General features: G+C 49.6%; 1 pseudogene; it reads right to left on the reverse strand.

The window, feature by feature from the left end:
- Nucleotides 1-430: 430 nt before the first annotated feature.
- Nucleotides 431-10,504, reverse strand: LOC147125016 (uncharacterized; annotated as a pseudogene).
- Nucleotides 10,505-12,120: the final 1,616 nt, after the last annotated feature.

Below are 12,120 nucleotides of genomic sequence, written 5' to 3' on the forward strand. Positions count from 1 at the left end.
CCCTGCCTTATCTTAAGCAAGGACAAAAGACCAGCTTATTAGTTTTACAGTTCCTGTCTTATCAGGGTCCTACATTCCGAAACAAGGATAGGAGACAAACTTATCAGCTTTCTAGTTTCCACTAATTTTAATTCTAAAAAGTTATAGTTTCTTCTAACTTTTAATTCTAAGAAGTCATTTTTGTCCCCTTACAATCCCCCCTTATGGCCCTTGGCTATATGCCCAAGCCAGGCCATTTCCCTATTCCGTTCTCGTGGGTGAGCCCCTGCTTTGTCCCTCCATTTGGGTAGCTACTTCCCAAACTGCAGGATCTGCCTGTTGACTTTCCCATTGAGGTTATATAAGATAAGTCCTTTCTGCCGGACTTTTTAAATTTGCCTTATCCAGTTTTTTACTTATTGCTCTCGCTATGGCTTGTCTCTTATTCCTGCTACATTTTTGACAGGATAACCACAACAAGATCTCCAATACAATGCCTTGTACGACAACCAATACATGTGATATTATCCTTATCCAGGGGTGTATCAGCACATTGAGTCCAGCATTCCAAAACGTAGTATACCAAGGCCGACTGGCCAACATTTCTTCAGTGTCCTTTTGTAGCTTATCTGTTTCTTCCATCAGAATCACATACTTTTGCCTCCGCTTCTGAATGTCATGCTCCAGTTGGGTCTGTTCTTCATTCAGTTCGGGTATCGGTTTTCCTTGTGGCCTTATTGCCTTTGTATACCCTTCTTGGATAGTGTCCGTCAATGTCCCATTAATAGTTTCTTCTTTTGTTCAGGATATATGATGTAACCGTTTATATGTGTCTCTTCGTGTGGGGTAAAGCAAAAGTCAGTATTCACGATGGCACAGGAGGTGTCCCTCCCTTATTTGTAACTGCTTTATTAGGTGCCTTGGTGCTCACACACCATTCTCCATTCCCCCGCGGGGCAGTGCCTTGGTGCTCACACACCATTCTCCATTCCCCCGCGGGGTAGCGGTGCCTTGGTGCTCACACACCATTCTCCATTCCCCGTGGGGTGGTGCCTTGGTGCTCACACACCATTCTCCATTCCCCGTGGGGCGGTGCCTTGGTGCTCACACGCCATTCTCCATTCCCCCGCGGGCGGCGGTGCCTTGGTGCTCACACACCATTCTCCATTCCCCGTGGGGCGGTGCCTTGGTGCTCACATACCATTCTCCACTCCCCGTGGGGCGGTGCCTTGGTGCTCACACACCATTCTCCATTCCCCGCGGGGTGGCGGTGCCTTGGTGCTCACACACCATTCTCCATTCCCCCGCGGGGTGGCGGGTGCTCACACACCATTCTCCATTCCCCCGCAGGGCGGTGCCTTGGTGCTCACACACCATTCTCCATTCCCCCGTGGGGCGGCGGGGCCTTGGTGCTCACACACCTTTCTCCATTCCCCCGTGGGGTGGCGGGTGCTCACACACCATTCTCCATTCCCCCGTGGGGTGGCGGGTGCTCACACACCATTCTCCATTCCCCCGCTGGGCAGTGGCTTGGTGCTCACACACCATTCTCCATTCCCCGCGGGGCGGCGGGTGCTCACACACCATTCTCCATTCCCCGCGGGCGGCGGTGCCTTGGTGCTCACACACCATTCTCCATTCCCCCACGGGCAGCGGTGCCTTGGTGCTCACACACCATTCTCCATTCCCCCGTGGGGCGGTGCCTTGGTGCTCACACACCATTCTCCATTCCCCCACGGGGCGGTGCCTTGGTGCTCACACACCATTCTCCATTCCCCGTGGGGCGGTGCCTTGGTGCTCACACACCATTCTCCATTCCCCCGTGGGGCGGTGCCTTGGTTCTCACATACCATTCTCCATTCCCCGCGGGGCGGCGGGTGCTCACACACCATTCTCCATTCCCCGCGGGCGGCGGTGCCTTGGTGCTCACACACCATTCTCCATTCCCCCACGGGCAGTGGTGCCTTGGTGCTCACACACCATTCTCCATTCCCCCGTGGGGCGGTGCCTTGGTGCTCACACACCATTCTCCATTCCCCCACGGGGCGGTGCCTTGGTGCTCACACACCATTCTCCATTCCCCGTGGGGCGGTGCCTTGGTGCTCACACACCATTCTCCATTCCCCCGTGGGGCGGTGCCTTGGTTCTCACATACCATTCTCCATTCCCCGCGGGGCGGCGGTGCTCACACACCATTCTCCATTCCCCCGCGGAGCGGCGGTGCCTTGGTGCTCACACACCATTCTCCATTCCCTGCGGGGCGGTGCCTTGGTGCTCACACACCATTCTCCATTCCCCCGCGGGGCAGTGCCTTGGTGCTCACACACCATTCTCCATTCCCCAACGGGGCGGTGCCTTGGTGCTCACACACCATTCTCCATTCCCCCGCGGGGGTGGCGGTGCTCACACACCATTCTCCATTCCCCCGTGGGGTGGTGCCTTGGTTCTCACACACCATTCTCCATTCCCCCGCGGGGTGGCGGTGCTCACACACCATTCTCCATTCCCTCACGGGGCGGTGCCTTGGTGCTCACACACCATTCTCCATTCCCCAACGGGGCGGTGCCTTGGTGCTCACACACCATTCTCCATTCCCCAACGGGGCGGTGCCTTGGTGCTCACACACCATTCTCCATTCCCCCGCGGGGCAGTGCCTTGGTGCTAACACACCATTCTCCATTCCCCCGCGGGGCGGTGCCTTGGTGCTCACACACCATTCTCCTTTCCCCCGCGGGGCGGCGGTTGCTGACACACCATTCTCCATTCCCCCACGGGGCGGCGGCTGCTCACACACCATTCTCCATTCCCCCTCAGGGCGGCGGGTGCTCACACACCATTCTCCATTCCCCCGTGGGGCGGCGGTGCCTTGGTGCTCACACACCATTCTCCATTCCCCCGTGGGGCGGCGATGCCTTGGTGCTCGCACACCATTCTCCATTCCCCTGTGGGGCGGCGATGCCTTGGTGCTCACACACCATTCTCCATTCCCCCGTGGGGCGGCGATGCCTTGGTGCTCACACACCATTCTCCATTCCCCCGTGGGGCGGCGGGTGCTCACACACCACTCTCCATTCCCCCATGGAGCGGTGCCTTGGTGCTCACACACCATTCTCCATTCCCCCGCGGGGCGGCAGTGCCTTGGTGCTCATACACCATTATCCATTCCCCGCGGGGCGGCGGGTTCTCACACACCATTCTCCATTCCCCCGCGGGGCGGCGGGTGCTCACACACCACTCTCCATTCCCCCGTGGAGCGGTGCCTTGGTGCTCACACACCATTCTCCATTCCCCCGTGGGGCGGCGGTGCCTTGGTGCTCACACACCATTCTCCATTCCCCCGCAGGGCGGCGGGTGCTCACACACCACTCTCCATTCCCCCGCGGAGCGGTGCCTTGGTGCTCACACACCATTCTCCATTCCCCCGTGGGGCGGCGGTGCCTTGGTGCTCACACACCATTCTCCATTCCCCCGTGGGGCGGCGGTGCCTTGGTGCTCACACACCATTCTCCATTCCCCCGCGGGGCGGCAGTGCCTTGGTGCTCACACACCATTCTCCATTCCCCCGTGGGGCGGCGGTGCCTTGGTGCTCACACACCATTCTCCATTCCCCCGTGGGGCGGCGGTGCCTTGGTGCTCACACACCATTATCCATTCCCTGCGGGGTGGCGGGTTCTCACACACCATTCTCCATTCCCCCGCGGGGCGGCGGTTGTTTCGGAATCCCGTGACATTGGCGTAATACTCAATGTGCACCCTTCCGTTCGGCCATAACCACAGTCATCCTTGGTCGTTCTTGCTGGATCTCGGCATAAAACAACTTGGTTATTTCTATAACAATCAGCTATGTTAATACCACTCGTACTGTTGGTTTCTTTAATCACGTGTCTGGACAAGTCATGGTAGCGCAAGCGAGTTTGGTTCCTTATCTCCCCTATATTGATTGTTTGGTATAAGGGATCTCCTTTTGTTGCATCATACTGCGGTATTGATAGAACAAATCCTATTACATTTAAATGTCTGGTTATGCCTCTAGTTTTTGGTATCCAAGCATGACTATTCCTCTGTACCTCACACGTATGAGTCATGTTTTTATCTGAGGTCAAATTGGTAAATACATCATTCGGTATCCAATCCGGCACTTCTCCATTTTGGAGTTGCTCCATGTTATGTTGTACTTCACTAAGTATCCATGCTCCATACCCTGCGCAAACTATTTCTGACTGTAGTTGCCGGCTCATGTCTTCCCCTGCTTTGTTTATCAAATTTATAGTTCTGGCGTGGTCCCGCGTGGGCCACTTGTAGCAATTCTCCCTCCCTACCATCACCTAGCTGTGCCTGCAGTCTTTGATTATCCCCTTCCTTACCCAACAATTCTTGTAAGATTCTGATTAGGGCATCAACCCGAACATCTATGGTGTGCAGGTCTATAGTGTTCACCGTCGCAACCCCTGCCGCGTATCCCACGCCTGCCGTTTCCAGTATCCCTCTTTTCTCTCTGTCCCCTTTTCTACCTGTCTTCCTTTTCACATTAAATGTCACGGTTCTTGATTCAGGGCCTTCAAGAGCTCGTAGGGTCAAGTTATTGGACAGGCTTATTGTTTCCTTTCCACAAAAGCTGGGAATAGTTATATCCGTTAGGTTTAGGAACACAGTAATTATTCATTGGTGTACCCCAAAGTGTATTTTATCCTTGGTTTTCTTTATTACCAATCCCCCTTTTGCTCCAGGTTGCATAGTTGGGCACGTAGGTGGTGCTGGGGCCGTGGTGGTCGGGACCGTTGTGGGGAATGAAGTGGTAGGTTGTTTAGTAGTAGTGGGATCATTGCGGGGGCTAATCTTCCAACACCAATAATCTGAGTCTGGGCATTGGGAGCTTTGGGAGATTGGGCAGCTTCCCCATTCATCCTCCCTTTGTTGGGGATAACCGGAGAATTGAATGTAATCTAGCTCACATCTTACTCGCACCCCTTTATCCGGCACACATGAGAATATCTCATCATTAATTTTATTGAAACATATGGTGCCCACCTCTTTCCATCTCACTACCATCCCTCTTATATTGGCATCTCCTGTGTTAAGCAACTCTACTAGAGTATGCTGGGTATGTAGGATAATTTGTAGGATATCACTATTGGTTCACTAACTCTGATGGCCCACGCAGCGCAGTCAAGGGCAGCAACACATCTGGACAATTCTGCCGCTAGAGGCTGCTGCTTAGTGGAATGGTACGCTACCGGCCTTTGCCTATCCCCATGCACCTGGGCTACTAGCGCATTATAATGATCCTTATTGTGGTAGTTATAGATGTGGAATGGCCTATTCTGGTCTGATAATCCCAGGGCAGGAGCACTTACGAGGGCTTGTTTAACTTTACAAAAGCTGTTTCATGGTCGGTGCCCCAGTCCACTGGCTCCTGGGATGGTTTCCCTACTTTTATCAAATCCTGTATAGGCTGGCCCATTTCTGCATATCCTGGGATAAAGTTCTGGCAATAATTAAATAGTCCTAGTACCTACCTGACCCCCTCCCCTGGATGAGTGTAGTTCCAACAACACTCAAGAAGCTCGACACCATCCAGGACAAAGCAGCCCGCTTGATTGGCACCCCATCCACCCCCACCACCGGTGTACCATGGCTGCAGTGTATACCATCTACAAGATGCACTGCAACAACTCACCAAGGCTTCTTCGGCAGCACCTCCCAAACCCGCAACCTCTTCCACCTAGAAGGACAAGGGCAGCAGGTGAATGGGAACACCATCACCTCTAATTTCCCCTCCAAGTCACACACCATCCTGACTTGGAAATATATCACTGATCCTTCATCGTTGCTGGGTCGAAATCCCGGAACTCTCTCCCTAACAACACTGTGGGAGTACCTTCACCACAGGGACTGCAACGGTTCAAGAAGGCGGCTCACCACCGCCTTCTCAAGGGCAATTAGGGATGGGCAATAAATGCTGGCATTGCCAGCAACACCCACATTCCATAAATGAATTAAAAAAAAACAACAGACCTGAAAATGACGCAAGGAAAACCCCAGTGGTGGAGAGCTTTGGGCATCATAGGTTCAAGGTCACCTTTTTGCTCCCAAGCATTGCTACACTTACCACATGTCAAGTCTCAATTTTCTCATAATCTGTATCCCAAAATGTTGGGCCAGAATTTGCGGTTGGTGTGACGGCGTATTCCGTCATACCGGCTTTGAAATGGACTGCAGTTTTGAGATTAATCTCGAACTTGCATTCTGTCAAGTTCTGACTTGACAGATGATCTGCACCGACATTGAAATCCTAATTGCTGGTGCAGAGTTGGGCTGATTGCCCACCAACTGCCCAGCAATTTCGTATGAAAAATTTGACGGCTGGTGCAAACAGACACAGGGCCTGTTTGCACATTGTAAGGGGATAACTCCTGACAAGATAATTAAAAAATTAAACACTATTAACTAAAAAAGGTTAAACAGTAATAGGAAGTGGTGAAAATAGCTTTCCAATTTGTACATGAAAAAAATAAATGATTTGCTGAGACGATTCTGAAATGCATATTATGGAAGATCGAACAGAGCTCCCAGAGACTGTAGGAATTCCCCTGTGTATAAGAAAGCCGCACTTCAAATTTGCTTTGCAGAGAGAAAATTTCTCCAGCTCTACTCGCAGCAGATCTGGGGTCAGTCCTTTCTGATGGAAGCATTCTAACTGGAGAACACTTGTTTGTGTGTAGCCCAGAAGGGTAGCGGTGATTTTCAATCTAAATGATTGGAAATGTAACTTGCTCTAAATCAGTACTTTTTTAAATAGCAAAGTAGCACCACAATTTTGAGCTATCCATACAACTTTTTGAAACATCCCAGACATCTCTCCACATAACTTAACCATTGAAGTCCAGGTATCATTCTGGTAAACCTGCGCTGCACTCCCTCCAATGCCATTATATCCTTCCTAAGGTGTGGTGCCCAGAACTGCTCGCAGTATTCCAGGTGTGGTCTAACCAGGGTTTTGTACAGCTGCAGCATAACTTCTACCCCCTTGTATTCTAGTCCTGTAGATATAAAGGCCAGCATTCCATTAGCCTTTTTGATTATTTTCTGTACCTGTTCATGACATTTTAATGATCTATGTACCCGTACCCCCAGTTTCTTTGGAAAACCACTGTTTTTAGCTTTTCACCATTTAGAAAGTGCCCTGTTCTATCCTTTTGTGGTCCAAAGTGGATGACCTCACATTTGCTTACAGTAAAAGACTGTATATTTCTCCTGAAAACCCAATGTTGATGCTAGCTCGGCTTACTGGTAGCACTCTCATCAAAGTAGGTTGTGGATTCAAGCCCACTACAGGATTTGAGCACATCATCTAGGATGACACTTCTGTGCAGTGCTCAGGGAGTGCTGCATTGTCGGGGGTGCTGTTTTTTGGAGGATATCCAAACAGAGGATCTTTCCATCTGTTGAGACGGATGTAAAAGATCCCACAGCATTATTTAAAGAAGAGCCAGGGAATTATCCCAGTGTGTTGGCCAACATTATCCCTCAACCAACACCAAAAATCAGATTAACTGGGCATTACTTCATTGCTGGTTTTGGGACCTTGCTGTGTCCCAATTGACTGCCATTATTTGCAAGTGTAACACTGTGTCAGTGACTGTACTTGAAAAGTTATTTATTGGCTGTAAAATGCTCTGGGACATCCTGAGGGCATTGTTTAAATGCAAGTTCTTTAAGGCTGTAATGGAAAAAAATCCATTCTCCATCTTTATATAAAGCTTGAGCTAGATCCAACTGAACAAATTTAAAATGTATTTTTCTGGTTGCTTGATGAGAGGGGCTGGCTTGCCTTTGTGTGGGCGGCTAATGTATACATCCTTGTTGGCTATGGAGTATTTATGTGAGGTGGAAGTTCTCACTGCATTGTTTGCATTAAGATGCTGCAGAAGGACAGTCTGTACAAGTAGGCCAGGTTGTTTAACCCGGTAATTAAAAAGACAAGGGATAAGGGACAAATAGTTGGCTATTCACACACTTCCTGTCCAGGACGATGTAATTGATTAACCATCTTTTCCCAGCTTATTACAAGAGGATCTGTGACTTATTCAAAGAACCTTGCATGTAACTTAAAGCTGAATTTTGTTTAATTAAAACTTATTACATTTACATTGAAAAGGATGAAGAATCTTGAAACAATTAAATAATTTGGTCTTAGAAAACATTTCAATGTATCAGTGGGTCAAGTGTTCTATTTATTATTTTTTATTTTGCTTGTGCTTCTGGATTACTTTGCATATGAAAAATAGAACTGTTTCAATGTAGCAGTTAGATCAAACTATGGGGGCTAAATTTGGCCGTGTAGCGCCCGTTTTTTAGGTGCTACGCGGCCAAATAATACTTGAAAATGGGGTCCGAGATGCCGAAGTGCGCAGGACGCCATCTTGTTAAAGGGTTTTGCGCATTGTCCTAATGACCGCCGGCAACATGCAGAGGAACGAGATGATGACGTGAATGAGTGTGCAATGCTGAATTGGAGCCACCACTGCCATTTTCCAACTCCACACTCCAGCCAACAACCTGTCTTAACCTTGCACAGCTAAGCACGATGTTAAATGGAATGAAGGACCCCCGCCTGCGCTGTTTCAAGGGATTATGAAGTACTCACAGGTTAGTTACTAGAATATTTCTTCTGGCTCCTGGTGAAATTTACACATTTTTGGATGTTTCCTGTATTTGTTTAAACTTTTAATACTCTACAGGGATTGGTCTGGCTGGTCTTGCAGTACTTTTTTTTGTCATATAAATATATTATGCTGAAAGACATGGTGGGTTTCCTCTAGGAATTGAGCATGACTGGGCGAATGAAGAGAGGCCATGCAGAGCAGGATAAGCTGCTAGAAGAGGAGGAGGAGAAGGGCTCTCAGCAGGATGCCATATCCACTGAGGGTCTTCAGGGAGCAATTCTTATTCCTCATCTTCAGTGACGACCAATGCATTAGACATCTTCACTTCATAAAAGAGGTAGTGAGTGAAATCTGCCAACTGCTGCCGCCAGAACTGCAGCTTCTAAGCAGGACAAGGACAGCATTGCTTGTAGCTGTCAATGTGACCACAGGTCTTAATTTTTATGCATCTGGCTCCATTCAGGCTGCTGCTGGAGATATAAACAACAGCTTTGCAATGCACTTTTGTATAAGGGAGGTCCCTGAGCTTCTCTATGCCCAGTCGGGGAACACTTCAGCAGTCAAGGACATTCAGCCTCCGATCTTCGGGTAAGCATTCTCCAAGGTGGCCTTCGAGACACACGACAACGCAAAATCGTCGAGCAGAAACTGATAGCCAAGTTCCGCACCCATGAGGACGGCCTTAACCGAGATCTTGGGTTCATGTCACGCTACATGTAACCCCACCTGATGCAGGGTCATCCAGACTCGAGTCGACATTGGCTTGTTCTCTCTACACAGATGCGGCCGGACCTGCTGTGATTTCCAGCCAAAAAAAATGTTTTTTGTCTGTTTTTTTGTTTTTCATACAGACCCCAGCATCTGCAATATTTGACCCCTTGTGACCCCACCTCATTGTTCTTTGATGTAATGTTTCCCTGACTGACCTGTTTGGACACCATTCACACCTTTGACTGCTGTGATTATCTCTCTGCCGAGGTGTGATAAATGGCAGTTGGAAAGGTTACCTGTAAACATCTGACATGATTCTCTGACTATATAAGCTGTGTCTTTATGCATTTCTCCACTTCACCTGAAGAAGGAGCAGCGCTCCGAAAGCTTGTGATTTCAAATAAAGCTGTTGGACTATAACCTGGTGTCGTGTGACTTCTTACATCTATGCACAGAGAGACAGCTTCATCTCATTCCCTCTTGCAAACAGGAGGAGTGAGCTTGAGGGTTTGCACAGATTGCAGGCTTTCCCACGGTGTAGGGTGCCATTGAATGCGCACACATTGCTTTGCGAGCTCCTGATCTGAACTCATCCATTTTCATTCTGCGGCAGTCCTCTGTGCTACCTGTATTTGAACCACCATGGCAAGTCAAAGGCTGGCTACTGGTCAACAAGGGTTATCTGCTCATGACATGGCTCATGACTCCAGTCCAGAACCCATACACATGTACACAGCAGGCCTACAATGAGAGCCATGCTGCTACAAGGAATATTATAGAGCAGACCATCGGTGTCCTCAAGCAAAGCCTCCGCTACTTGGATGGCTCTGGAAGAGCCGTGCAGTACTCAGCTGAGCGCTTATCAAGATTTGTGGTAGAATGCTGCATCCTGCACAACCTCGCTATTATGAGGGAACAGCCCTTGCCATTACCTATCAGGTGAGAAACTGAGGAGCAGCAGCATGAGCAAGAGAAGGAGGAGGAAGTGCAATAGGAAGTTGAGGAACAGGAACAGGAAGGAAGGCTACAATGTAGAAAGCTCCTTTCTCCCCAGGTTCTACGTGATCAGGTTATGTATGAGAGATAACAGTAAACTCAACTACACCTCCCCATTCAGCAACAGTCTCACACTCCTTACCTTTCTTCATTCTGACAACACAAAAATATAAACCACCAGAAAATGCACATTCAAATTCAATTGTATAAATTCACTCATTAAATAATGCATACAAAATTAAACTAATCACCCTTGTACATTCCATGTGCATTTGGCTATCCTAGTGCTCCTACGAGGTGCTTCCCCAGTGGCTGCAGCATGGGTTGTGGAAGGCTGCTGACCTTCAATTGAGAAGACTGCAGATGGCCTTGGAGGATGACCTCAAGAAGCTTTGGGCCTAGAGGGCATGGATTCAGACTGCACCATCTCAGCCTGGGCAGCAGCAGTCTGTGCTGGCTGGCTGACAGACAACAGCAAGGGCACTGGAGGAGTGGCAGGAATGGGAGTAGCTTCCTTTTCCATAGAGCCACTGCCACTCTCCCGGGGCGGTGCCTCAAAAATCCTACTGATCTGTTGGAGAACAGTTTGATGGACTGCTGTGATGCCCTGGAAGCCCCTTGAACAGTAGTATCCAGAGCCACGACGGCAGCAGTCTGAGCTTGCAAGGCAGCAGTCTGAAATTCCATTGCAGCACTCAGATCTTTGGTGGAAGCTGTTTGTGCTGCAATGGAAGCTGTGACATCGGCCATCAGATGTTGCATTGTGGTGGGCTCCACAGGTTTGCTGATGGAGGTGACTACATGTTCCATGTTGGAGAGGATGAGCTCCAAGCTCTGTGCAAAGCCCTGTGCCAAGTTGGTGCTGGACTCCTCCATGCTCCTGGAGATTGAGCGCAAGCTTTCTGGCAGGCTTTCCAGTGCACCAAGCATTTGGTTATATACACCCATCAGCCTTCTTCTGTAGCCTGGCCCTTCAAAGTCCTCATTTGACTCCTCTGCAGCAGAACTAGTTTGCAGCCTCATCCTCTGGCGAGCTGGCACCTGCATTATCCTTTCCCTCCACCCTGGCTCCTGTGCACTTGTGCCTGGTGTCTCAGCACACACAGATCCCTCCTCTATCCTAGCCTCTAAAATACGTGTTGTATCAGTCTCTGAGCTGGTGGCTGCGAGTGTAGGATCAAGTGACAGTGTCTTCTTCCTCTTCCTCCTCTGACTGGGAAAGTTCCAGTTCCTGGGTATCTGAAATGAAAAAGAAACAAAGGTTGGGTTGTGCTGAGGCAAGAGAAGAAAGTAAGAAGTGCATGCTTACATCACCTGCAGCTTGTGAGTCAGAAGAGATTGTGGGATGAGGGAGAGGTGGGAAGAGAAAAGGCGGATTAGGTGTGCAGTTACCCATATCATTGATCCCCCCAACCCCTGCCAGTGGCCACGGCCTCAGCGATGCTCCTTCCCATGATGACCAACACTGTCTAATCCATGGGGGCTAAAACGTGAAGACACTCTTGTCCTCCTCCAGTTAATCCCTGCTGCCTCTGGTTATGTGCCACCTTCTCCTGCAAAAAAGAGGGAAGTATATCTGTGAGTGTTGTGCAATATCTTTGGTTGATGTGGCTACCATGTTTGAATAGCTGGCAGTGTGTGCGAGCTGTGAGATGTGGGTGTGAGGCTTGCCACAGTGCAACATGTGTGAGCGTGAAGTGGAGCATATGAATTGGAGACAAAAGCAAAATACCGCGGATGCTGGAAATCTGAAATAAAAACAGAAAAT

This window comes from Somniosus microcephalus, chromosome 1 (assembly GCF_052327205.1).
Source record: "Somniosus microcephalus isolate GS21.2 chromosome 1, FLI_Smic_1.0, whole genome shotgun sequence".
NCBI lineage: Eukaryota > Metazoa > Chordata > Chondrichthyes > Squaliformes > Somniosidae > Somniosus > Somniosus microcephalus.